Source organism: Rhinolophus ferrumequinum, chromosome 7 (genome assembly GCF_004115265.2).
Source record: "Rhinolophus ferrumequinum isolate MPI-CBG mRhiFer1 chromosome 7, mRhiFer1_v1.p, whole genome shotgun sequence".
Classification (NCBI taxonomy): domain Eukaryota; kingdom Metazoa; phylum Chordata; class Mammalia; order Chiroptera; family Rhinolophidae; genus Rhinolophus; species Rhinolophus ferrumequinum.
In genome coordinates, this window is record NC_046290.1 from 5,911,601 (window position 1) to 5,935,641 (window position 24,041).

The 24,041-nt window shown below is 42.1% G+C and overlaps 1 protein-coding gene across 3 annotated transcripts in view; it reads right to left on the bottom strand.

The window, feature by feature from the left end:
• Positions 1 to 24,041, bottom strand: part of SEMA5A (semaphorin 5A) — a 430,801-nt gene that overhangs the window by 379,182 nt on the left and 27,578 nt on the right. The window contains exon 2 of one of the 3 annotated variants that reach the window (XM_033110203.1): positions 23,412 to 23,503. The exons of the other annotated variants lie outside the window; for them this stretch is intronic. The gene's annotated coding sequence lies outside the window, so the exon portion shown is untranslated. The remainder of the gene's footprint in view (positions 1 to 23,411; positions 23,504 to 24,041) is intronic. 3 annotated transcript variants of the gene reach the window in all.

Genomic DNA, 24,041 nt, shown 5'->3' on the forward strand with positions numbered 1-24,041 from the left:
ACCCCAGGAAGCTGATCCACTTTGCAGGGAGAGAGCTCCTGTGAAAACCGGAGGAGCCATTTAACAGACTCTTCCTCCCATCTTACGACTGTCTACGTGAATGGCTGGGGCATTCTCAGAGATTCTAGTGGCTGAGTGGTTTCAACCAAGAGCAGTCCGAGAGAGTACCTGGGCTTCCATTTCTAGCGGTTCCTTCCTTAACAAAAATAATGCCGGCACAATTCCTCCCAGAGTCACACCTACAGGAATGCCTTTAGAAGAGCCATGTGAGGAGGTGAGAGCAGGCGCTCACCACACAGTAATTATCAGGACAGAGGAAGAGATGGCCCTGCACATTGCATGACCCCCAGTTGGGACAGTCCAGCCTGATCCAGTGGGAAATGTGGCACTTCCTGCCTTCTCAGACCACATAACCCACATCCGGGAAAAATTCAAATTTTATACCATAGTTTTATACCCAAGTTTTATACCATATCAAATTTGGAAAAGAGAAGTTGGGGGAGAAGAATGCAAAGAATATGTAAAAGATTATTTCCAAGATACTTCACCTAATGAAAACAAATCTGTCGCTGTGTTCATTGTAAACTACATGTGGAGACCACACTAGCTCTACTCCTGTATTTTTCTACACTGTTAAAGGCCAAGAAAGACTTTTGCCATCAGATTTGTTTAACAGGCCCCAATACCTTCCCTGATAAATCCAATAGAGACAAGTGTAAAATATGGTTACCCTCAACCTAAACAATACAAATGCCATTTTTCCACCAAAAATACATTCATTCAATTCAGACAATTCAATTAAAGCCTCCTTTACAAACTCTATGCCACTTTTCCTGTCAATGAGAGGACCATCAGGAGGACGAGATTTTCCAACGTATTGTTCGTGTTGGAGACCAGATAGGAGACGAGGGACTGTTCGTTGAGCCAGCTGAATTGCTCCTCCCAGGGTCCGTTTGCCCCGACATACTGAATATTCATTCGTTTGTCATGAATGCTCTCCTCCCGTTCCTTGTCCACACCCTCCAACGTCAGCTGTTGTGTGCCCAGCACGCCCTGCACTCATTTCTGCAAAAGGAAGATCAATTAACGAAGAATGGATAATTGCATATCCTCATACAATGCATTTTAGAGGAGGCTTAAAGATCATCACAGACGTTTATTTCATAAGAAAGCACAAGAAACTTCTACCCAGATGGTCTACAAAAGCCATGAAACTGTTTTGAAGCAGCTGCCCTGACATGGATATTGCAGCAAACACAGCCAAAAGAAATATTATTGGATGCATTTTTCAGAGCTGCAAAACAGCCAATAAGTGGCAGGGTCAAAGTTCAGAGTTGCTGAAATTCAGAGTTGCTCAAATTCAGAGTTGCTGAATCTCACACATGCCCTCTGTTCCTCAATAAACCAGCCTGCCGGACAGGACTCAACCTAAAACCATTATCCTGGGGTATTCGAGACCTTACCTAAAGAAGGCTGGGTTTTCAGGACAGCCTTGATCCTTCAATTTTTTATTTTTAGGTATATATTTCCATAATTCACAGATCAGTCCATAAAAATATTTTTAGAGCCCATAAAACCCTGTATATCCTGCAACCCGCTACCAGGAAGGACAATATTCTGACCAGCCCGTTTGAGATAATCACTTCATTTGTGCTTTAATACGCATGAATAAAATGGCCTAAAATAGCCTGCCATACGAATCCAATATTTGTCTTTTAAATTAGTTAATCTGGTATCGTCTTCCAAACGCAATGCCTTATTAAAAAGAGTATCACGTGGTAGCATTTGTCTTTTCCCCTTTAGCTTCGTGTCCTAGAGACTTAAAGGCAAATGGTAGTTTTCTCCGACACACCTGGAATTAGTGAAGCCACAACAATGTGCAGACAATCAGCTTTCATACTCGACTGAGAAAAACGGGTCTCCCAATGGTAACTGGCCTGTACATATTTAACATTACTGGTTTCTCAAGAAAAACATCACCATTCTTCACACTGCCTCAAAAACCATTATGCTCAAGTATCTTTTTATTTAAAACAAAAATATCCCTGCATATTTTTTGTGCTTGCTGCCTTTCCATGATATTTTCAGATACAGAGTTGACCATGTTTGGACACAGATACCTAGGGATAGAGACTGCTCTAGAGGCAGTGATAAAGGAGACAGCCAGAGCCCAGAAATCAATTACCTTTTAGTGCCTCTCAATAACCAGGCACACCTCATGCTAGCTGAGACTTGAGGCTGAGTGTCATTGACTACTCTGGAAACAAATGTCTAAAGACTGTGCTTGCTGATATTCAGCCAGCACTTCAAGACCCCAGGGATCTAAGCAAGCGACTGATGGTGATGGTTCATCTTCAAAACAGCCCTATGAAGAAGTGCTATTGTCCTCATTTTACAGAAGACGAATAAGAGCCAGAGAAGTCAGTATCCCACCCAAGGTCACAGGGGAAGTAAGTGATGAGCAGTGACTCAGCCATGAGCCATCTGGGAAGCTGTTGCTCTTAACCCCTGGGCTGATTTGCCTGCACTCATTTCTTGCTAAAACCGCATGCTTCCCCGGCAGTCCCTCTTGCCTCATCATGTGGTGGCCTGTGGTTGGACTCTCGGCTAGCTCTCAGATGCAGATACTTGCCATTGGATTCAAAGTTGTTAAATTATGCACTGAGTGTTGGGAATACAATGCAGGCCGATAGTGAAGGGGTCAGGTCAAGATTCAGGCAGAGGTTTGCGAAGAAATGGGGAAAAGAAGAAGCTTGCCCTGCTGTGGGATCAAGCTCCTGATTAAGAAACAAATGCTTATCTTTGCTTCAGATAGAAATTATGAGTAGAAGGAGAGGAAATGAAGGGTATGGGGATTGGAGAATGGAGACCAATTGGGATTGGAGCCAAGGCCCACCTGGTAATAAGGTGCTCCTGTACCTGGCCTTGGCTTCTGTACCCTTATTTCCCTCCGGAACCTGGTAGATGGCAGACACACCGAAACAGAATCAGGTGTTCCTAAACATCCTGCTGCCAACCAACGCATACTGCAATGCTTACTACGAAATTAAGCCTGATGAAACAACTTATCCAGTCATCTAGAATTGAGAAACGATTTCCTGATATGGGGTGCAATCACTGCCCACAGAGCACAAATTCTGGGCCTACACACAAGGATGTGTCTGTTGCCTATAGTACAAAAAAAAAGTTTCTAGAATAACAGCACAGTTGTGACAATATATTTCAGAACATCATGATCATAAATGAACACAGAAAGACAAAAATACAGCAATGCCACCAAGAAGGAAATGACTCATTCACCATCCACCCAGCTCTTTTGAGAAAATTACACCAAACTTTGTCATATTTTATTTCAGTTCAGAACTAAATTTTAGAAAGCTAACACAAATTTCTGGAGGTTATGATGTATTTAAAGACAAAATTGCAGTTACTCTTCACCTCTCCCAGACTACTGCGTGGATTCTAATACGGAAGGTACTTGTCGTGGACGCACGGCCACTACAGAGCTGTGGGGGCCCCAGGGTCTATTTCCCAGCCCACAATACGTCACCAGGGAGCAAAACAGCGTGGAGCAGTAGATGAACCTCAGATCACAAAATTAGCGGCACAAATTCTCTGTAGCTGCCTGTTTCTCATGGGTATGTCATCCAAGTAACACAGTCACCAACTCTGACCCAATAAGCCAGTCATGCCAGGGGCCATTATGACTCAAGACTGGATAGCTGGAGTCAAACTTGAACCAAGAACATAAAAGGCAATGTTTAGCATGGTTTGGGCTGGGTTGGATTTAGCAGAATTAGCACGTGTTTTCGTTCTGTATTTGTTTTGTGTATTTGTTTTGTGTGTAAGATTAACAACTAAAGAATTGACTCTATGAAACAGACATATTAGTTACTGCAGGCTAAGAGGAATGTAATGAAAACATATGCGTGACACAATTATGATAATGTCACAACCAAATGAGTAAACGCAAAGCAGCAGGTGTAAATATCAGCGAGAAAGGTCCCAGGTGTCCCAGCCGCTCCTTTGGACCAAAAGGATGCGCATGCTTTTGTGGTGCCACCTGGTGGAGCAGTTGGTCATAAAAATGGATGACTGTCCCCACCCCCACCCCAAACCCCAGGAGACTTTTCACAAGAATCAGGGTTACCACTCTTAAAACTTCACAGACTTTTATGGGGCAATTGAAAAAAAATTATTTTAAGGGAAAATATTAAATAGTTTAGTGTCATTTGTTTATTCTCTTTCTATCCCCAGCTGAGTCAACTTTCCCATATTAAAAAGTTGTCAAATGCAAAATAAAAGCAAAAACAAGAAATGGATAAAAATGATGGCTGTGTTTGGTAACGCAGGCACTACAAAATCACAAGAATGGCACTACCAGTAACGGCACAAAGAAACCTTGCTTCCCGTGGAACATGCGGCATGCCTCATTGGTCTGATTATGTGGATATATGTTCTGTCCTCCCCCCATTAAACTCCAAGCTATTTGAAATCAGACAAACGCCTCCTATATTTCTGAATATCAGTCAATGCCCTACACACAGTAGGCTCTACAAATAAGCTAATGTAAGAGAATGAAGTTTCACAATTGACATCTTTTCTCAGGGTCCAGAAATGGACACCTTGATTCTTTAGTATTTCATTTTTCTGTTATCTTAAATAAGGATAAGAAAACTACAGCCATAGCAGATACATAACAGAACCACCGTCATCAAAATACGAATGCTATCATTACCTTCAAAGCGTTTCAACCTGATTAGGTATATTAATGTCCATCCACCAACGACAAACACCAAACTCCAAATGGATTCCAGAGCAGAGACTCCACCATCACACAGTAAGGTAACAAGAAACTGAGATAAGAAAGTGTAGGAAAAGTTAGAAAAAGGGCTGAAGTTAGTGCTCTCCTGGAAAAAATATTATTTTACAGAAATAGATACATAAATAAATAGAAAACAATAATGAGAAAATATATGGGATATGAAGCTCCATTAGCTAGCATCCATCTGTTACTCATATTTTAATATTTTCTGTATCACCCTACAGCACAACATATGCAATTAAGAAGAAATTGCAAGGCAATTTTTTTAATAAGTTATTGTCAACAAGCCGACCACACAGAGCCAGATGCAAATCACTAAGTCAATTTAGCACCAGTTTATAAAGTTTTGATTAATCCTCAACTCGTTTTGTGTTATTATAATGTATTATTAAATGCAACACATGGTTCAGATTCAATCATTTGTAAATTCATCACATATTGATGGTGACGGCTGGGCAGACATCTTCTCCGTGAGGCCTCTGAAGCGATATTCTTTCCAAATGACAGGAAAACTTCTGCTCATAAGACATGTGTGAAGAGCTAGCTGGCAAAACACCAAGGCTTCCAAAGGTTTTAATCATGCTAGCTCTTGATGTATGCATTTTTAATCAAAGCGTGCCTGGCTATACAACCAAGAGCACTCATTTCATGACGACTGATCCAAACATCACCCCCCACCATCGGGACTGCTGATCCGGGCTGAGGGAGCATGCTGGCCTCCACAGAGGTGGCCTCAGGATAGGGCACCAGAGGAAATCCAGGAGGCCCAGTTAAATGTACATCGCAGGTAACAAAGAGTACCTGAGTATAATTATAGCCCATGCAACATTTAGGATATACTTACACTAACATATCTGTGAACTCTGGCAACCTTATGGACTGAGTTTCCAGTTGTGGTCTGTGCCTGTCTCAGTCCACACTATTGGTTTCAAAAGACAAAAATGTTTTCGATCCAGTTCCAAGTATACTTGCTCCCTCTTGAGTCTCCCCTCGCCTTTTTTGGCATTTGTCAACACATCCCTTCTAAGCTGGGCCTTTACGCCTTAAGAATCTTTTATCAACATCTTCAGAAGCTAAACTGTTCACTAAAGATCAAATTAAATTAATCCCCTAGTGAACATATTAATTATCCCTGCCTTTATGGGGAAAAAAAAAACACCAAAAACCTAACATGGATTATTTAATGGCCACTATGTGAGGCTAGAATTTGTTACACTAATTTCTTGATGGTTATAATTATTTAATTCAAAGACCATGGGGAAAAAAATTAATTACCAACATTCCAAATGAGACAGTTTTTCTTCAGTTGAAACATGCTTAATTCACAAAATACATTAGCAGTTTCGTGTAACTGTTGAAATGGCTGCTAACACCATTTACACTATAACCTGTTATTAAAACTTTAACATAGAAAAATAAAAATCCATGTATATTTACATTTTAAAACGTTGGCACCTGAGATAAAAGATAATAACCTAAATTGCCAATAAATTGTTTTATTTTTAAGACAAATGTCGAAATGCAGTGAGGCACTGCTTCAAGATGGGGATATACGCGTGTTCTAAGAAATGTGTCATTAAGCGATGTCGTTGCTGTGAGAACATCATAGAGGACACGCACACACATACACCTGGACGGTGCAGCCCACTCCATACCTGGGCTGTATGGTACAGCCTACTACTCCTAGGCTACAAGCCCGGAGAGCCCGTTACTGTACAGAACAACACGAGGTTAAATAAAGCACACGAGAAGATGATGCAATTGAGAGATACAGTAAACATGGTAGGTATGAGGCTAGTACACTTGAAGATAATGATAAAAAGCATCGTGTGGGAAATACATAAGCCAAACACATAGTCATTTATTACCACTATCAAGTATCGTGTATTGTACATAATTGTATGTGCTATACTTTTACATGACTGGCAGCGCAGTTGGTTTGTTTACACCAGCGTCACCACACACACGTGACTAACGCATAGTGCTGTGATGTTCGGACAGCTTTGACATCACTAGGCAATAGGAAGTTTTCAGCTCCGTTATAATGTTATCAGACCACCACTATACATGCAGCCTGTTGACCAAAACCTCATTATGCAGTGCATGACTACACATGTGTGTGTATGAGTCTGTGTGTGCTTGTATGTGTTTATATAAAATGCTCTATTATTACCTATACAACATAAATATAGACACACATTCTTCTAGGAGTTTTTCTATGTGCAGAATAAGAAAAGAACACAAGGAAAGCATCCAAAAGTTAAGGCAGTGATTGGAAGAGTTCAGAAACATGAAGCAGACACTGATGGCCTGTTCAATATCCCTTTTCTCCTTCCCCTCTATGCAGTCATGGTCCCTGAACTCCACTGAACTCACAGCAGCCATGTGCCCCTCTGCTTTCCCTGCGTCCATCTCCCCGTCCTTTACCATCACGTTAACCCTTGACGGTTTCAGGCCAGTGGGAGATAAGCAGGAGGCCCGGCATGGAACTTTGAGAAGCTCCTCAAGAGGAGGAAGGCCTGGCTGGCATGCGCCTTAGGCCACTGCCCTCCCCCTTCCTGCTGGAATGCAGCCTCTCACCTGGAGGTGGAGCAGCCCTCCTCCCCTTGCCCTCTAAGTCCTGAGCACCAAACAAAAGCCACACACCAAGCATGGCTGAGGGAAAGACAGAAGGAGCCTTGGTCCCAAGGGTTACCCCAACAGCACCCTACCAACTCTGGACATACAGTTTGAGACATGACAAAAAACACAGGTGTTACTTGGCTAATCCGCCATAAATTGAGTTTTCAGGTGCATGCAGCTAAATATTGTCCAAACTGTAACAAAATGGGAAACTTAAAACTGTCTGTTAATCTACCTATAGAAAACGTAACTTGTTCAATTTCTAGATTGTTCTACTGTAATTCCTAAACATATGATAGAATTCAGATATCTACATTTCTTTTTCATGCCGTAGGGACAATATTTTAAATGGTCAAACCTACCACAGAAACCAAAATAGACAAATACCTAACCATGAGCGCGGTGAGTAAACTCTCACTCTCTGTCTCTAAATATCTTTTTTTTAAATAAAAATGACAATACCGTGGAAGCGTCTGAAGGGTCTGAGTTATGAATTGAGGAAAAGTAATATATCCCTATATTCAACATGGATAATTTTTCCTGGAGGGGGGAGTTTACTGCTCTGTAGCAGCTAAAACGGAAGACAGGAACAATTTCCGTGCATAGTTGGAATTTAAATAAAAGCAGAAGCAGCCACCTATACAACGTGGACCGAGTTGTCCTCATGTGTGGGGACTTGTTCCCATGATGTATGTACATATCGGAGGCACCATCTGGCTCCAGGTAAGCATGCGTGGCTGTGCCAGCCACGTTTCTGAGCACGTGGGATTTGAAGTAACTGAGACATCTATAGCATGGCAAGTCTGAGATCGATAGTATCCCAGCAAAACCTCATGCCAGAAATAGCAGAGAGCTGGTCTGGACTCCCTTTCAGCCGTGAGTTATCTCTAAACATCCTGCATCTCAAGCTTATAGAGTTTCCACGGGATTCTTCAAGTGTCAGCCAGCCTCCTCCCACACTAGGAAACACGTGCTGAGCTTGTCACTTGGCACGCTCCCAGCGAAACCAGAGAGCCAGGTCCTGGCGGGAGGCCCCTGGCACTGCAGCCCTCCACTTCAAGGAGAGGAACAAGTTAAGTCTTAGAAATCCGTCAGAGCCAAGCTGTCTGAGAAAGCAGAGGCCACTCAATAATTAAATACCCTTCCCACATGGTTCTAATTGGGGGCAGATAGAGGTGAGGAGAAGGAAAGAGAAGCCGAAATGGGAAGGGACACATCAGGGATCAATAGATTCACTCCCGTTCTTTGATTCCCTGTATATTTTTTCAAAGGGACACTGGAACACTGAACCCCTACTCAGCCCGGGTCACAAAGCTTTCCTCCGGAGAGCACATTTTCTTGATCATTTTGCACTATGCTTGGCATATGACAGATGCCCAAATAATGACAGCATTGTTTTCCTAATCCCCGACGCTTGGTGTCCAATCATCTTTAACATTCCTGTAACTGCATTTTCGAGGGAAATCAAAATCCATCACCTAGTAATTTCTCCTAACCAAAAACTGCAACCAAGTTCAGAATGCTAAAAAATTAAAAGTCTAATTTAGTTTCCCTATTTATCTTTTATTTGGGCAGGGAAAAAAATAATTTGTTGGGGGAAAGTGTTCTGAGAACATCTGGTATTAGTATAACAATAATTAAGTAGTTTCACATGGTGGGGGCGGGACTAAGAATGGAATACCCAATTTCCTCCTCCTATTCTGGGTCTATCACTCATTTTATTAGTTCACAGAAGACGAAAGCATCAAGCTTTCAACAGAGAACTCACTGGGCTTGGTTTATCCGATGGAGAAATTGGTTTAGTATAATTTCTTTAAATTATACTTCACATGTCTATGACTCAAACTTTCAAATTATGACCTCACTTCATCAGTTATTTTCACTAATTACCAGTGGGAGATCTCTGGCACAGGCTCACTGTTTGGGGGAACAGGAAATAGTCTGCTGGACGGGTTGCGGCCTCGTATCCCCCTTGGGGGTGGGTCCACAGATTGTCCAAACTCTTTCTGATTACACAGTGAAGGCTGTTAAACTTCGACTAGTCCATTTGACTTCCCTAAAACACTGGGAGGAGAATTACTTAATCACCCTCTTTCGGAAAGCCAGCAGTCAGAGAGCCGGTGCCCACACAAATAACACTAGTCCCTGAGGTCTGAGGACCCCGGGAGGAAGACTCTTGGAGTGTGGCACCCAAATGAACACATCCAACCAGAATAGAGTACATGATTGGCTATAGACAGATCAAAGACTAGAAGAGACCAGATAATTCACGCTTCCTTTTATAATCATTTAAAGATTGATTTGGCATTAGACAAGGTCCAATATCATTGTAAAAGTTTAATTTTATATTAGCTGTAATGGGGACACCCTTTTAGCAGGCTACACCTACTGTTTCAACTTCAAAGCACTGATTAGAAGTTGCTAAAATTACCTGACTTCTTAGTTTGCTCGTACTACATTTAACTGCAAATATATTCATACATAATCAAGGTCCCAACAAGCTGTTTAACAGCTCTGTTGCTCAACTCCCAAATTATTGTTTTAAACCCAACATGAATATAAAGGGTGACTTTTTGAAAACTTTTGGTTTGGGCTGCAAATAACTATCATCAGGGAGTCTTACATGGTCTGGATTTTGGAGAGATGACTGCCAAGAATCCCTTTTAAGGAGGAGGCCATATTTAACTAAGACACCGTGCATCCCCGTGGGGCAGGGGTGAAAGGAAAGGCCCCAGGTCTCTGCAGCACCACACCAAGGGAAAAGAGGCTGACGGGTGAGGACTCTGTGTGGCTTTGTTGTGCCCTCACTAACGGTGGGCGAAGATGGCAAGTAAACATGTTGAGAAGGGCACAAAACCCATCAAAACAAAGTCTTTGTAACCCGAGGCCAACAGGAAGCTTCCAGAACAGCAGATCCCAGTGATGACATCCTGGAACACAAGCCATGCTGTAGTCACGCCACCCACTCCACACGCTGTACCACCATCACCACCTTCCTTACAGGAAGCCCTTCCCTGTCACTACTCTGAAGCATGAGCTTGCACCAAGATAACCTCTAAAACTGAACAATTATTGAGTATTTGGTAAAGCTGATCTTAAGTTTGCTACAACCAATAATGAAATGGGTGTCAACTCCTTATAGAACAATGTCTATTCTTGTGAGAAATGGGATGAAATAGTGAGGTAGCATAAGTATCACTGTACTAGAAATGAAACAATTTTAATGAATTATATGGCTGTGTTCCATCACAATTAGCTCTAATTATGTTTATGGCTGTAATAAAGGAGCACATGCTTTAGACGAGGGAGCCACGGAGCTTTCACCATCACTCTCAAGTAGCCAGCCGGTCTCCATCTCCATTATCCGCAAGTCACTTCCAGGTTCAAACCATCCTGGAATATTTGGTGCATATTTGCATGCTAACTAGTTCCTGAGAGAAAGCAAATGCCATCTGGCCCAGTAGGACTTCTCATTAACAGTTTATCCAAATGCCATCAGCCAGTGTTTCCCACACATGCCTTAATCACCTTCTTCAGGAATAAACAGGCTTTCTCATCAAACACGCTTTCCTGTGCCTTTTACACAATATGGTTACCGGTGCTTATTACTTCTTTCAGGATGGATTCCTGAGGTCTTTCCTTGTTTCTTGGCTTCTATACCTGATGCAACACCTATAAAGCCTATGATACAAATTCTCAGTTGGCCTGGGAGGGAAGCAAACAGCCTCCTATCAACTGCCATATGGTGACCCAGGCAGGCGTCAGGTTCCACCTGAGAAGTGTCCACCGTGGAAAGCTGTATTTCCAGCACAAAGGGGAACTTCAGAAAGGCAGTGTGGGGAAGCGTTTCTAGAACATGACAATAAGGCTATAGTAGCAACCGGAGAGAGATGAGGCACGGTGAGTGGGTCAAGTCTTAAGATCCAAAAATTTGAATTTATCCCCCAAACCCCAGCAGCAGCAACTAATCCACCTTCTCCAAGCTTCTCACCTTGGAATGGACAAAATGGAGAATCCTTTCTCCTAAAGATCAAGCAAGAAACCAAGGAGTGTCACCTCACTCTTCATCACGAAGCCCCCTTCTCTTACCAAGTCCAGCAATCACCAAATCCTGTACATGGAGCCTCCTAAATTCCTGTGAAATGGACCTATTTTCCTCTCACTCCACCATTGCCTTTCTAATAAAAACCACCATCGTATTAGCCTTGGGCTTTGGAAGAGGCTCCTCCACTGGATTTCCAGCATCCAGTCTTGCCTTCTTCCAATCCGTTCCCCATGCTGCAGAAAGGATGGCTTTTTCCATTCCTATGGACGCCCGCCACTTACTGGGGGATAGATGCTGGCTAGCCAGAACGTTACCAGCACATCGTAAGTGAACTTTTTCACACATTGTGGACTTCAACATGCAGCTCCCTCTGCCTGAGTATCCTTTCCACCACCCCACCCAGACCCTCTCCCTTCTGTTGGTGCCCACATAATAGCCCTCCTTTGTAAGACCTTTCCTGAACCTTCCAACTGCTACCTCCCTCTTGCCATATACTCGGGAACCTTTTCTTTTTTCTCTCCCTCAACTCTCCTCTCACTTCACTGAAGTTACTTTTAAGATTTCCCATTTTCTTTGGTCGATGGAAGAATAGAAGATTCTTGAGATTCTACAGCCATGTCTGTCTTGTCCTTCACCTTGCACTTGGTACACAGTGAGAGATTAACAATACATGACAATTAAAAAGTGAATTACAATGGAGGACAAAAGTTCAAGATAGAGTCTCACTGGCAACCCTAGAGGATGCTTATCAGGACCCTTGTGGGTCCAACAGTGAAAATAGAGTGGTTGGCAATGAAATCAATGCCTCAAGAAGAAAAGAGAAGCCAAGTAACCAGCAACCATGAACCTATTCTGGCCAAGTAGAGGGCATCCCGTGGGTGCAAGGAGAAGCCCACTGCCACTCAGCAGAACTGCATTACTAACAGGGGAAGGCAGGTGACAATGGGGGTTGAAGACATGAGACAGCGGACAGGGGGACAGGACTCGAGAAGTCCACCGGCACATTTCTTCCCTGGCCCACTAAGTGTCTACTGCCTCACACTTAGCAGACATTCTGCAGAAAATTGTTGAATGAATGCATATTGGTTGTAGAGCCCAGGATCCTTGTAGAGCAGGACTGTGGTGTCAGCCCTTCCACAGGGGCTCAAGGTTTTATCATTCTAATACTCTACATCTTGCAGCAAGTCTCAGAATTTCACTATAAAGCTTCTAAGTAAGACTACAGGCAAATAGGAGGATCTCATTAGACAGTTTCTTTTCAAATAATTCATTCATTCATTTAAGAAATATTTACTGAGAACTACCACGTGCCACTCACTCTTCTAGGAACTGGAGATACATTATTCAGTAAGACAAGATGCCTCCAATCATGGACCTTACTGAAGACAGGAAACAATATGTAAACTAGAAAGCATATTACTTCAAATAGTGATAAGAGGAAGGAAGGAAATAAAGGCAGAGGAAGAAGCAGCAGGTTTCCTGCGGGGACAGCAATGGGTTACTTCAGATAGGATGTCCAAGGAAGGACTCTTGGGGACGTAACATCTGAGGGACCAGGATAACAGGAAAAATAAAGTCCATGGAATCTGGAAAGAACTTTAAAAAAAGAAGTCTTAGGAATAGAAGCCATGCCATTTAGCCCCCATGGTTGCTGACACAAAGCCGAGACCAAAACTCACACTCATTCACTCATTCAGTCTTCATTCACTATCTCATTCATTTCTTCATCGAGGATTTGCAAGACGGCAAGCACTGTGACAGACAGTAATACTACAGCAAATGTGTGTTGCTTGATTAGAAGAATGGGAATTTGAACACACAAGTTCTCCAATATGACAGATTTTGTCCTACAAAATGGCAGCTTCATACGAGTCATAGGTGATGTTTTATTTCTGGATGGGTAAGCACAAACTATTGGGAGGTAAACAGCATGTTTTAGAAACTTGATTTTTCACGTCCCTGTAAGTGCTCATCTATATATACATCATTACAAAATATTAATAATTTTAGTTGCAAAAAAGGTCTCTTCTCTGGCTTATGGAATAATTTTTACAAATTCTTTGTTAATTTTGTTCCATGTAATGTTAATGGCTGAAATAAATAAAATTGCATGTTATTTTTAAAGATTTTAATTCACTCTTCTCCCAAGTTAATGCAGTTTATAATATTATGCATGTATTAATATATATTCAAATTCCTTCCATTTACCTCCTAACTAAGATTTCAATCTAAAATGATGTTCCTAATCCCTCAGGAAAGAGTGCTGTAAAATATAATTTCATGTATCAATTCAAGGAACTGAGTTAAACAAGTTTAACTTTTCTGACAACCATTCCACGCACACACAAAATTTACGCAATCAGCCGAATCCCCAGTCCACTTGGCCTACCAATTCCAACAGACACATAATTAGAAGTTGCTGTTTTCTTAAGTCATTCAAGTTTCAGTCTACATTCTGTGAGCATGAGTATCAAATACTGTCTCTCTGGTCTCAATCCTAAGAGTCAGAACTCTTCTGAATCTCTCAGTGGCCATGAATGGCTCTTCAGTTCACGAGGTCATCCAAACCCTTACGAAATCCATGTACAATGACTAATTATGATAGATTCTTTAGCTCTTGAGGTGATGAATTTTACAGATGCTTTTCCCACTGTGCAACACACTCCTTCTACAGCTAGTGGAAAGTGTACCACAGTCCAGAGATCTCCTGATGTGGTCATAGGATGAAGTTACTCCTATCTCCATTATTCACTGTGATGCAAAAGTAGAGTATGTCCTGTTGTCAGTTTACACCAAGTCAGAGATCATTCCTTTCACAACAGAGTCTAACTTTTTTATCTTGCTAATTCAGGAGGCGAGCACAAGGGTGAAAACTATCCGATACTGTCATTAGCAGTGCAACACCATTCCACACTACTCAGAACCCAAGGGAAAATGCCTATGATGTACTGAGATAACAGCTCCAATGAACGAACCTGAGAACACCTCGCTGTCTCAGAAGACCCCACCTAACGTGGATACATTACAGTTTGATGTGTCCGGTACCAGGGTCCCAGGTATAATCTGAAAACAGAGCTAAATTATCCTGTTAATAACTAGGAACCAAATGATTTGAGGGGAAATTGTGACAAGTAATAGTATGCAACAAAAATGCAAACAATACCATCTTCAGCCAAAATGTGATTTCTCTTCCTATTGGTTCTTCTTTGCATAGACATCTTGTCCTCTTAGCTAGGTATTAAAGGTGAAGAATCTGGAAACATCCTTTACAGCTTGAGGATGAGTGAAGGGGCGGGCATTTATGAGTCTTAGGCTCCTGGCACCAAAAGTTAGAGGAAGTCACAACTATGGCCCCTAGAAGAGGAGTGCAGATAGCCCCGATCCTCCTGGCTTTTTCCCCAGTGTGCGAGCAGAACTGATTCTTCTCGATGCCACCCAAAATATAAACATGTGAGCAAAACGTTTGTTTTTCTCTGACTCCAGTAATAATCAAAACACTTCATAATTAAGCATGTCTTTTTATATGGCAATCTATTTTACAAAGTGTTTCCACATACCTAACTTTAGATGCTCCAAAGAACCCTGCGTGCGCAGCAAAGCAGGTATTGCTATTTTGCAAATGAAGAAATGGAGGCTTGGTGCCCTGAAGGGACTCATCTAGAGTGATGTGGGTAGCAGGTGGTGAACTCTAAAGTAGAAATTCTGGTCTTCTTATTCATAATCCAGTGGGTTTTTCTCTTTTCCTTTCCTTTTTTTTTTTTTTTAAATTAGGTATTCATAGTAACTGAGCAATCTCAATGCACACACAGTAGATTTAAAAGTCAACATTCATGTTCAGTTCTGTTGCACTGTGTGCAGTATTCTGGAAAGACCCCAAGAAGAGGCTGGTCTCATGCCAGCAGGAGCCCTGCGATGCATTCTGCTTTTCCTTTTAAGGCATTCTAAATTAAAGGGAGCCTTCGACCCCATCTCTTTCTGTTCCACACACAACGAAACGATCTGGTTTAGTTGCAGATGATTGTAATCTGTTTTCAAAAGTCACATAAACTTAACCTGAACAAATATGTCCCCCTACATGTTCTTCTTGAAGTTGTCAAAATTTTTCAGTAATGAGGCAGTTTTCCTAGAGTGTTGTGAACCAAATAGTGTTTCGTGCCAAAGCAAGGAAAGCATTAGTGAAAACAACGAATAAAATGAAGCCAACCAAGTTCAAGTTGTAAAAATGTTCTTTTTGTCTTATGGCATCAAAAGGAGACGCAAAAGAAAAATATGCAAAATGAAAATTAAAGTACGTTCAATGTCGTCAATGTGAATTTTCCCACTAAAATATTTTAGGAAAATAAATCTCCCATCTCAAGAACTTAAAAAAAAAAAAAAAGCACAAGTACATGTGTTAAAGTAAGTTTTAGTACATTTAAGGACTTTAATGACTCACTCCTAGCACGTTTCCCCGAAAACAAGACTTAACTGGAAAATAAGCCCTAGCTTGGTTTTTCTGGATGGGATCCCCTGAACATAAGCCCTAATGTGTCTTTTGGAGCAAACCTTAATATAAGACCCAGTCTTATTTTCGGGGGAGCACAATATAACATTAAACTGGAGAACCTTACTGTCTTTACAGGGTAAAAAAATAATAATAATCCAGAGAAAATTCTTCATCCAAGGTGTCAGATCCTCTAGGTTCCATCACATTTCTTTAAAAATAAAATATTTCTTCTTCCTAGGATGTGTTAATTAAATCAAATCAAAACTATGTACAGCCTAAGGGCTAGTCCTTCAGAAAACTTCAGCTACTGGGAACATCTCTGTGGTGGGGGAAGCAGGCAGAGAGAGGAGAGGAACAAGGAGGTTATGTCCCCAGCAGAATTTACCATCTTTGTACTCTATTGTGGGAGTAGCAGCTCCTCGCACAAAATAGATGGTACAATGCAGATCACAGCCATACAGTGCCAAGAAACTGAAGAATCACTGATTCTGTATTTCCCCGGATTTTCCAAACAATCTGTACCCCAGTCAACTTTTGAATTTTTGCATTGGAATTCTCCACTGATTTGAAATAGGCTCATTATACATTTGAATCTCAAGTTTCTTTTTAAAACTCAATGCCCTTAAGCCAAAATCTTCGTAGTTAAATAGTAGAGTGACAGATTAGTTTCCTATGCAAACAAATTACTGCGGTGAACAAATTATCATAAACTTGGTGTCTTAAAACATCTCAGACAAACAAACAAAATAAACCTCAAACATATTCCTTGCCTGTCTGGAGGTCAGAAATCTGAAATGAGTTTTCCTGAGATGAAACTAAGACCTGGGCAGGGCCGTGCTGTGGCTCCTCAGAAGGCGACAGGAGAGAATCCGCTTCCTGGCCTTTCCCAGCCTCTGGAGGTGTATTCTTCGTCTCGTGGCCCGCGTCAGCTCTTCCATCTTCCAGGCCAGCAGCACAGCATCTTCAAATCTCTGCTCCGTCTTCACATCCCCTCTCCTCTCTCTGACTGGCAAATATTCATCTGCCCCCTTTAAAAGGACGCTTGTGATTAGAGTCCGAACCCACATGGATCATCCACGATCATCTGCCATCTCAAGACCCTTCAGCCAGCCCTGTCTGCCACATTCCTTTTGCCACACAAGCTGACAGTCACAGGTTGCAAGGATGATGATGGGACATCTTTGGGGGCCACTCTTGGCCACCACAGCAGTCTATGTTTACCTCTGAATCGCAGCCACTCCAAACTATTTCCTAGTCACCTTTACAAGCGACTGCATGCTTTCTAAGTTGCCCTCAGGACAGCTGTTTGAAACCTTTGGTTAGCTTACATCCTACTCCGACTTCAACCTTAACCGTGCGCCTCATGAAACTCTTGGGGGAAAATTACAGGATGGGGTCCTATGATTCCGTCATGCTGTCAGATTCCTCAGGAGGTTTTCCTCCCACATTCAAATCATAGTCTGTAACAGCAGCCAAAACCCAACTAGAAATTGGTCCTATTAAGTCATTTTTCTATTTCATGTTTAAAAAAATTAAAAGCTGCTCAAGTAATTGGCCAAGGACATCACAGTCATGAGCTGTAAGAGTACAACACAATCGTTTGACTGTGACCTGGGGATATTTGGGTGCAAAGCCAAGAAACTGGATACTTGCACTCAGACCCTGCTTAGCTTCAAGGTATTGCTAAGCTAATGAACTTTTTTTTTTAATTAATAGGTCAGCAGAAATAAAATTTCCCACTTTTCATTTTAAATTATCTCAGCAAAGGTCAAATGAAACAACCCCTTTGATGTGTCTTCAGGGTCTGTGGGCACCAGTCCATAGCTTCCCGCTCATTCCTACAGGAAAATCAAAGTCACAGCGAGAGGACACAGCGGGCCTGGGGCTGGTCCCTCCCACAGCTCAGGGGGAGGGACAGGCTGTGCCCCGCCCCCAGCTGCTGACCATCATCTGAATGCCTGCGCCCACGGCACAAACTCGCTCCTCCCTCTCCATCCCCTCCGCCAGCCACATTCTTTCTGGTTGCCTCTGTTCTGTTATCGCAAATGTCCCTGCTCCTTGGGTTGCTCTGCTTGTACTTGGTGATATGTTGTCCTGTAGCCATGGTCCTCAATTGTTTCTGGAACAAGCACTCCATCTCTTCAATGTCACGGTCAGCTCCAGAGGGCAGAGAACATGTGTTGTGCTGAGAGTACCCATCCTATCCTGCAGTTTCCTGGGACAAAGGTATCAGAGGCAGAATCCAATCCATGCTGCTGGTTCTCGCTTGGATGCTAAGTCACGAAATAATTGTCACTGGGTTAGGGGACAACTAACTGAGATTAAATAAGTATAGTACACATCACTGTGATTAGAATATAACTGCTGCTCAAAACAAACAAACAAACAAATTAGTCCCCCTTGTCCCAAATATTTTATGCAACATTATGGTCTCTAACGTCTAATGAGAAGAATAATGTTGATGACAATAACAATAAATATATATATATTATGCACCAGGAGCAGTTCTGTGTGCTTTCCTATATTAACTCATATACTCATTCATTGAATCCTTAAAAAAAAAAAATCCCTAAAAGATCAGCATTATCATCTGCATTTTATAGGTAAAGAAACTGAGCACAGAGAGGTGCTCATTTGCCCAACGTCACACAGCTACTAAGTAGCAGAGCCAGGTCCAGACAATTGGTATCCAGAATCCATGGCTTTTAACCATGACCCTACCCAATTCTTCATTTAGCACATTTAGCATTGGCCCATAAAAAAATCCAGAAGTTTAAGTAATGGAATAAAATAAAGTACTATGTAAAGAAAGACATAAAAGAACAGAAAAGGCAACAGATTCGTTTTTAAGGAAAATTATGGATACACAGATTTATATTTTTCCCTATTACACAAGATTAAAATACAAAACTATAAATGTCTTAATGCAAGATTTTAGCTTTAAAAACAAAAATAAAAAACTTCAAAATGTTCTTTTTTGAAAATTATATTTTGAATTACATTCACCTACACACATATATTTACAATGGGGTTCTTTTTAAAACGTGAAATACCATAAAAACATTAAAAATATTATTCAATGTTTAAAATATGGTTGAGACACTCTTCAGGAAAACAAGTTATTTTTAATGTCAGCAGTGACGCCTTACAGGTTGCTAGTCCTATGGTTCATTTAGGAAACTCGAGCCTTGTCACCTCTAAAAGGGCACAGCAATGAGAGAGTTTCATCTCTAAATGGCAACACAATAGGGTGTAAGCAGCAAACGACATGACGGTGTAAATTCACCCTGGGGAACTTCGGAGGGCCTCTGCAACCCTGGTTCCAGGGCACAGATGGGAGAAAAACGGACTGTTTCCTCCTTAAGTTCTCTCTCACATCAGCCTTTTCCAGTTCAGGGATGAGGGCTCCCCTAGAACCCACGAGCCCCAGCAGGGCAGGCCTCCTACAGATCAAGAGGGGCACACCACTTCTCCCTGCCAGGACAGTCCCTGCACAGGCCCCCCAGCCAGAGAGTTGGAGCCCCAGCCAGGGGATGACAGCCACCAGGCTGCGGGATGCCTCTTCTTCCTCCCACACACCCACAAAATGGAGTCCTTCCTCCCTGCCCCCAACTTCCAAAGGATGGACATCTAAAAGTCACATGTTATCACATAGCATGTGAAGACACATGCAGTATACATCATACATGAGAGGATACAATTTTCAAAACCCACTAGCTCATCATGCAAGAGATAAATTGGACAGAAACTTTTTTAAAAGTTGACACAGGGCAGCTTGTGTGACAGAGTGTGTGGAAAGTTTCATGAAGATCGATGAAATAAGCAGGAAGGAGCTATGCCAAATATGGTTGTGACAATAAGGGCCTGAGCAGAAAGCGGGAGCATGTGCAGGATGGACAATTAATCCCAGATCATCTGGGAACTACACACACGGAGGCGCTTTCAGCTCTAACAAAATGAGGTAGGTTTCCTCACCCCAGGCCAGGCCAGAGTGACTCGCAGCTAATGCGACGGTAAAAGACAGTGAGGAGAAGTACTTTAATGGCAGTATAAAATCTGAAAATAAATTAATCATGGGATTTTAATCTGTTAATCTCTCCCCAAAAAGTATTTTAAACTCCAGCTGTGTTCCCTGGTGAAGCAGAGTCAGGAAGTGTCACTTGTCCATCAGGTGCCACCTGAGTGGCACCTCGCAGAGGAACCAGCACCAGGAATTCTATTGTCGTGTGAAGCCAACTGCTCCTTTCTTCACTCTGGTCCCCTGAGATTTGTGAATCACATGACGGTGGTCTCCTGTTAGTCCGTCAAACCTAGTCCTCAGGCATGCAATGCAATGTCAGCGAGCAATCTCCTGAACACACGCTGTGTGTGAGGCATCATGCAGTGCACAGCAGAGGGTGCGAGCCTGGGCTCGACTATACATCCCACTCAGACGTCACTCACACACACGTGCACACACACCACTTATATACATCACACACACACTCGTGTCACACACTCGTGTCACACACTCTCACACCCCACTCATGCCACTCACATGCACACACACACACACCCCACTCATATACGTCACTCACATGTGCACACACCACTCGTTTATCAACACACACCACTCATAAACACACACCACACTCACACTACACACACACCACACACACACATGCATGTATGCACATACACACACCGCATACATGAGCACACAAACATGCACTCCCATATAACACACAAGCGCACACACATATACACACCAAACACACATATAGGCACTACACACATATACAAACATATGCATACAAAACACCACACATACACAGATACAGATACACAAAACCTGCTCATACCACATGCATGCATAAACACACATGCACACATCCCATAAAACGTGTACATATAGACAAGTACAGAGATGCACACGCATACCCACAGATATACAAACACATAAATGCATAGATATATACACGTACTCCATATGCATGCATACACACCCATGCACAACACACAAGTGCACATATATATACAAACTCACATAGGTGTACACAGATACACATATACACCCTTCATACACCACACACAGAGAGATGCTCACACTTACACATACATACACCCACTGATTTGCCCATGAACAGCAAGAGCTGTCTTGTTAATGACACAGAAATTGAAAGGGGCCTTGAAGCCCTTTTGCCTGGGGTCACACTTAGAATCTCCAGGATGACACGATTCCTCCTGTCCATCATTTCCACTCTCTCACAGCGATCTCTCTCACACTCAGTTGTGTGGGTGAGTCCACATCAGATAAATTTTTAAAATTTAGAAAACTGTCTCCATGTTAATATGAATACAAGAATCCTTTATCATCCTACCCAAGGGGACGAGTACGAAGAGGCACGATGGTTCATATGCCTTCCATTTATTAAACGGTTGGCCATTCCAGAAGACCCTGTCTCCTCAAAACATCCTGGAGCCTCAGACACGGGACAGGGTCCAGCGGCAGTTGTGTGGGACCAAACCTAGGCTGCCCTGGCCAGACAACTGGAGAAGCAGTGACTGCAGGCAGTCCTGGAGGCACACTGGAGTGACACCTCATGGGACATGAGCCAGGAGGCCCTGAGAGGCATTTCCCGACCATGGATGTACAGACACCTTTACTTAACGAACACACCCAATAGACTCTGAACTTGCATCATATCCCAATGGGGGCAAAATAAGGACCACGGAGCTGAAAAGAATCTCTCAGTTCTATGAAATCCCAGTATTCTCACAGCAGCTTCTTTGGAGGAAAGTAGAAAACAATGTCAATGTGAACACAGAATTCACTCCATCATCATACGACATCCTCAGTACCACTTTCTTCTCAGACACATTAACACAGGAACATACGTGACTTTTTAGTCAAGAAAAAGTACAGTGCGTTCTTTTTCAATTAAAAAAAAAACCCAAATCAAGGTGGAGGGAACATAAAAGCCCGTCATTGTTACCACCCTTCAAATAATCAAACACCAACGGAAATTAAATTCTATGATGCCTGATAATAATCACATTGTTTTTTTTTTAAGATGCAGAACAGTGAGACTCCGTTTAAATTTTGCCCAGCCTGTGCACTAATGTCAATGCCAGAGAAAAAGCTTTCTGCGGCATAATCCTGACCCCTCAGAGTGGGGTCCAAGGCCGGTGGCATCAGTGTTAGTGTCACCGGGGAGCATGCAGGAGGTGCAGAATCTGGGGCCCTGCCTCTGGCTCAGGTCTGCATTTCACAGAATCCCCAGGTGCTCTGTAGGTACCTTTAGGTATGGGAAGCTGTGAATAAACACCTGAGTGCAATCAAGACAGAAAGAATCACTTCTTATGGTACACATGTTCAAACCACTGAATATTAATTAAATTCTATAATTAATGAAGCTGGTGATGACTTGGAATCACTGGGCTAATAGCAGGTATTTTAATGTAATTATCTGTGGAATAGTCAGTTTTTGTGCATCATTAAAGTTTACAAAGATTATGTTCCTAGCTAGTTATGAAGAAAATGTCACAAAAGAATCGTGGGGCTGAACCTTACCAATCAGCTAACTCTCTCCAATCTGGTTTCCTGTAACCATAGCAACTCAAATTTGCATCCTTAGAACACAAAAAAAGCAAACTCACACAAAGGAGTTTTCTCTTTTCTGGTCATGGTTTATGGTTGCAACAGGTGAGACAGGTCAAAAGAAGCAACGCTTTGCATCATCCCATGAAAAAGAAACATAAGCAGTAACTGTGGCAACCAGATAAAAACTTCAAAAACGACTTGCAATTTACAAAGGACAGAGCAACTCTAACGTGTTCCCCCAAAAATAAGTCCTAGCTGGACAATCAGCTCTAATGTGTCTTTTGGAGCAAAATAGTAATTATAGGCAAATCCACCAAAACGTTTCCCAGAAATACCTGAATTTGTAGAAGACAGTGACACACATTTTACTCAGGCACCATCATGGATATTTGATATGCTGTGGAATTGCTAAATTATATGTTTTCACAATTGGGTTGTTTAGGTGTGACACAATTTAAATCTAGATTTTCATGCATTCTGAAGACAAAATGGGCGCTTCCCTGGGTCAGCTACTTCCTTACGTGAAAGACCTTTTCTTTTGGAGGTGAAGCAACTCTTGGAGATCAGTAGAGTGGCAACTCAACCAATTTTTAAGGCTTAAGAAATTCAGATAACTTCTAAAATATCTCATTTTCACCTAAGAAAGATGAATGATCTCAAGGACGGCCTGCGTTTCCTGTGTTGGTCCTGTATCGATTTCCAGTGTAAAGATCAATTGAATCTTACACATTTACAGAGAAAAAATCAAGGAGGAAAACTGGACTACTGCCAAGCTACCCACTGCCAGGAAATACCCGTCCAGCTGCGCAGCCACAAGCGTCCCCCATGTATTTCTGTAGCTTCTGTTTACCAGTTTGGTGCTCTCTCCCTCACTCTCCCTGTTCAGATCAGCTTGTGCAGCGCCTCACGCGTGATGGACATCCACAGGAGAAAGTGACCATTCTATGAAAAAAAGAGAGAAGATACTGACGCACAGAGAGAGGAGCAAAACAAATTTTTTTTATGTATGAGTCTCAATGATACTTTTATAGCCCTGAATGACGTGTTTATCTTTCACCTACTATTTTTTTTTTTATTATTATTCCACATCAGAACAGAAAACATGTTTTGAGCTCGATAAATGAACGCTCATTTGAGGCACCTACCCCTTGAAATACTCTTAGCATTAAATTAATAACTCTGGCATATGTTGAAGTCATAAATTCAAGTCTGAGCTCCCTCCTCCAAGCACATTAATGTGAGTTTTTGCCATATTTTATATGTTTGCGTTTGGCTTTCCTTTTTTCTCTACGAAACATGCTGCTGCTAATCATCACCTGTGTTATTATGCACCGACAGCATGCACATAAAAGCTGACATTGTTTGTGGAGTCCTCCCCCCTTGTGGCTTTTTTTAAGTGAGTGTCCCACTTTCAACTGAAATCTAAACGGAATTCTAAAACATTTTCAAAATTAAATGTTTGCATTCTACTTGGTGCATA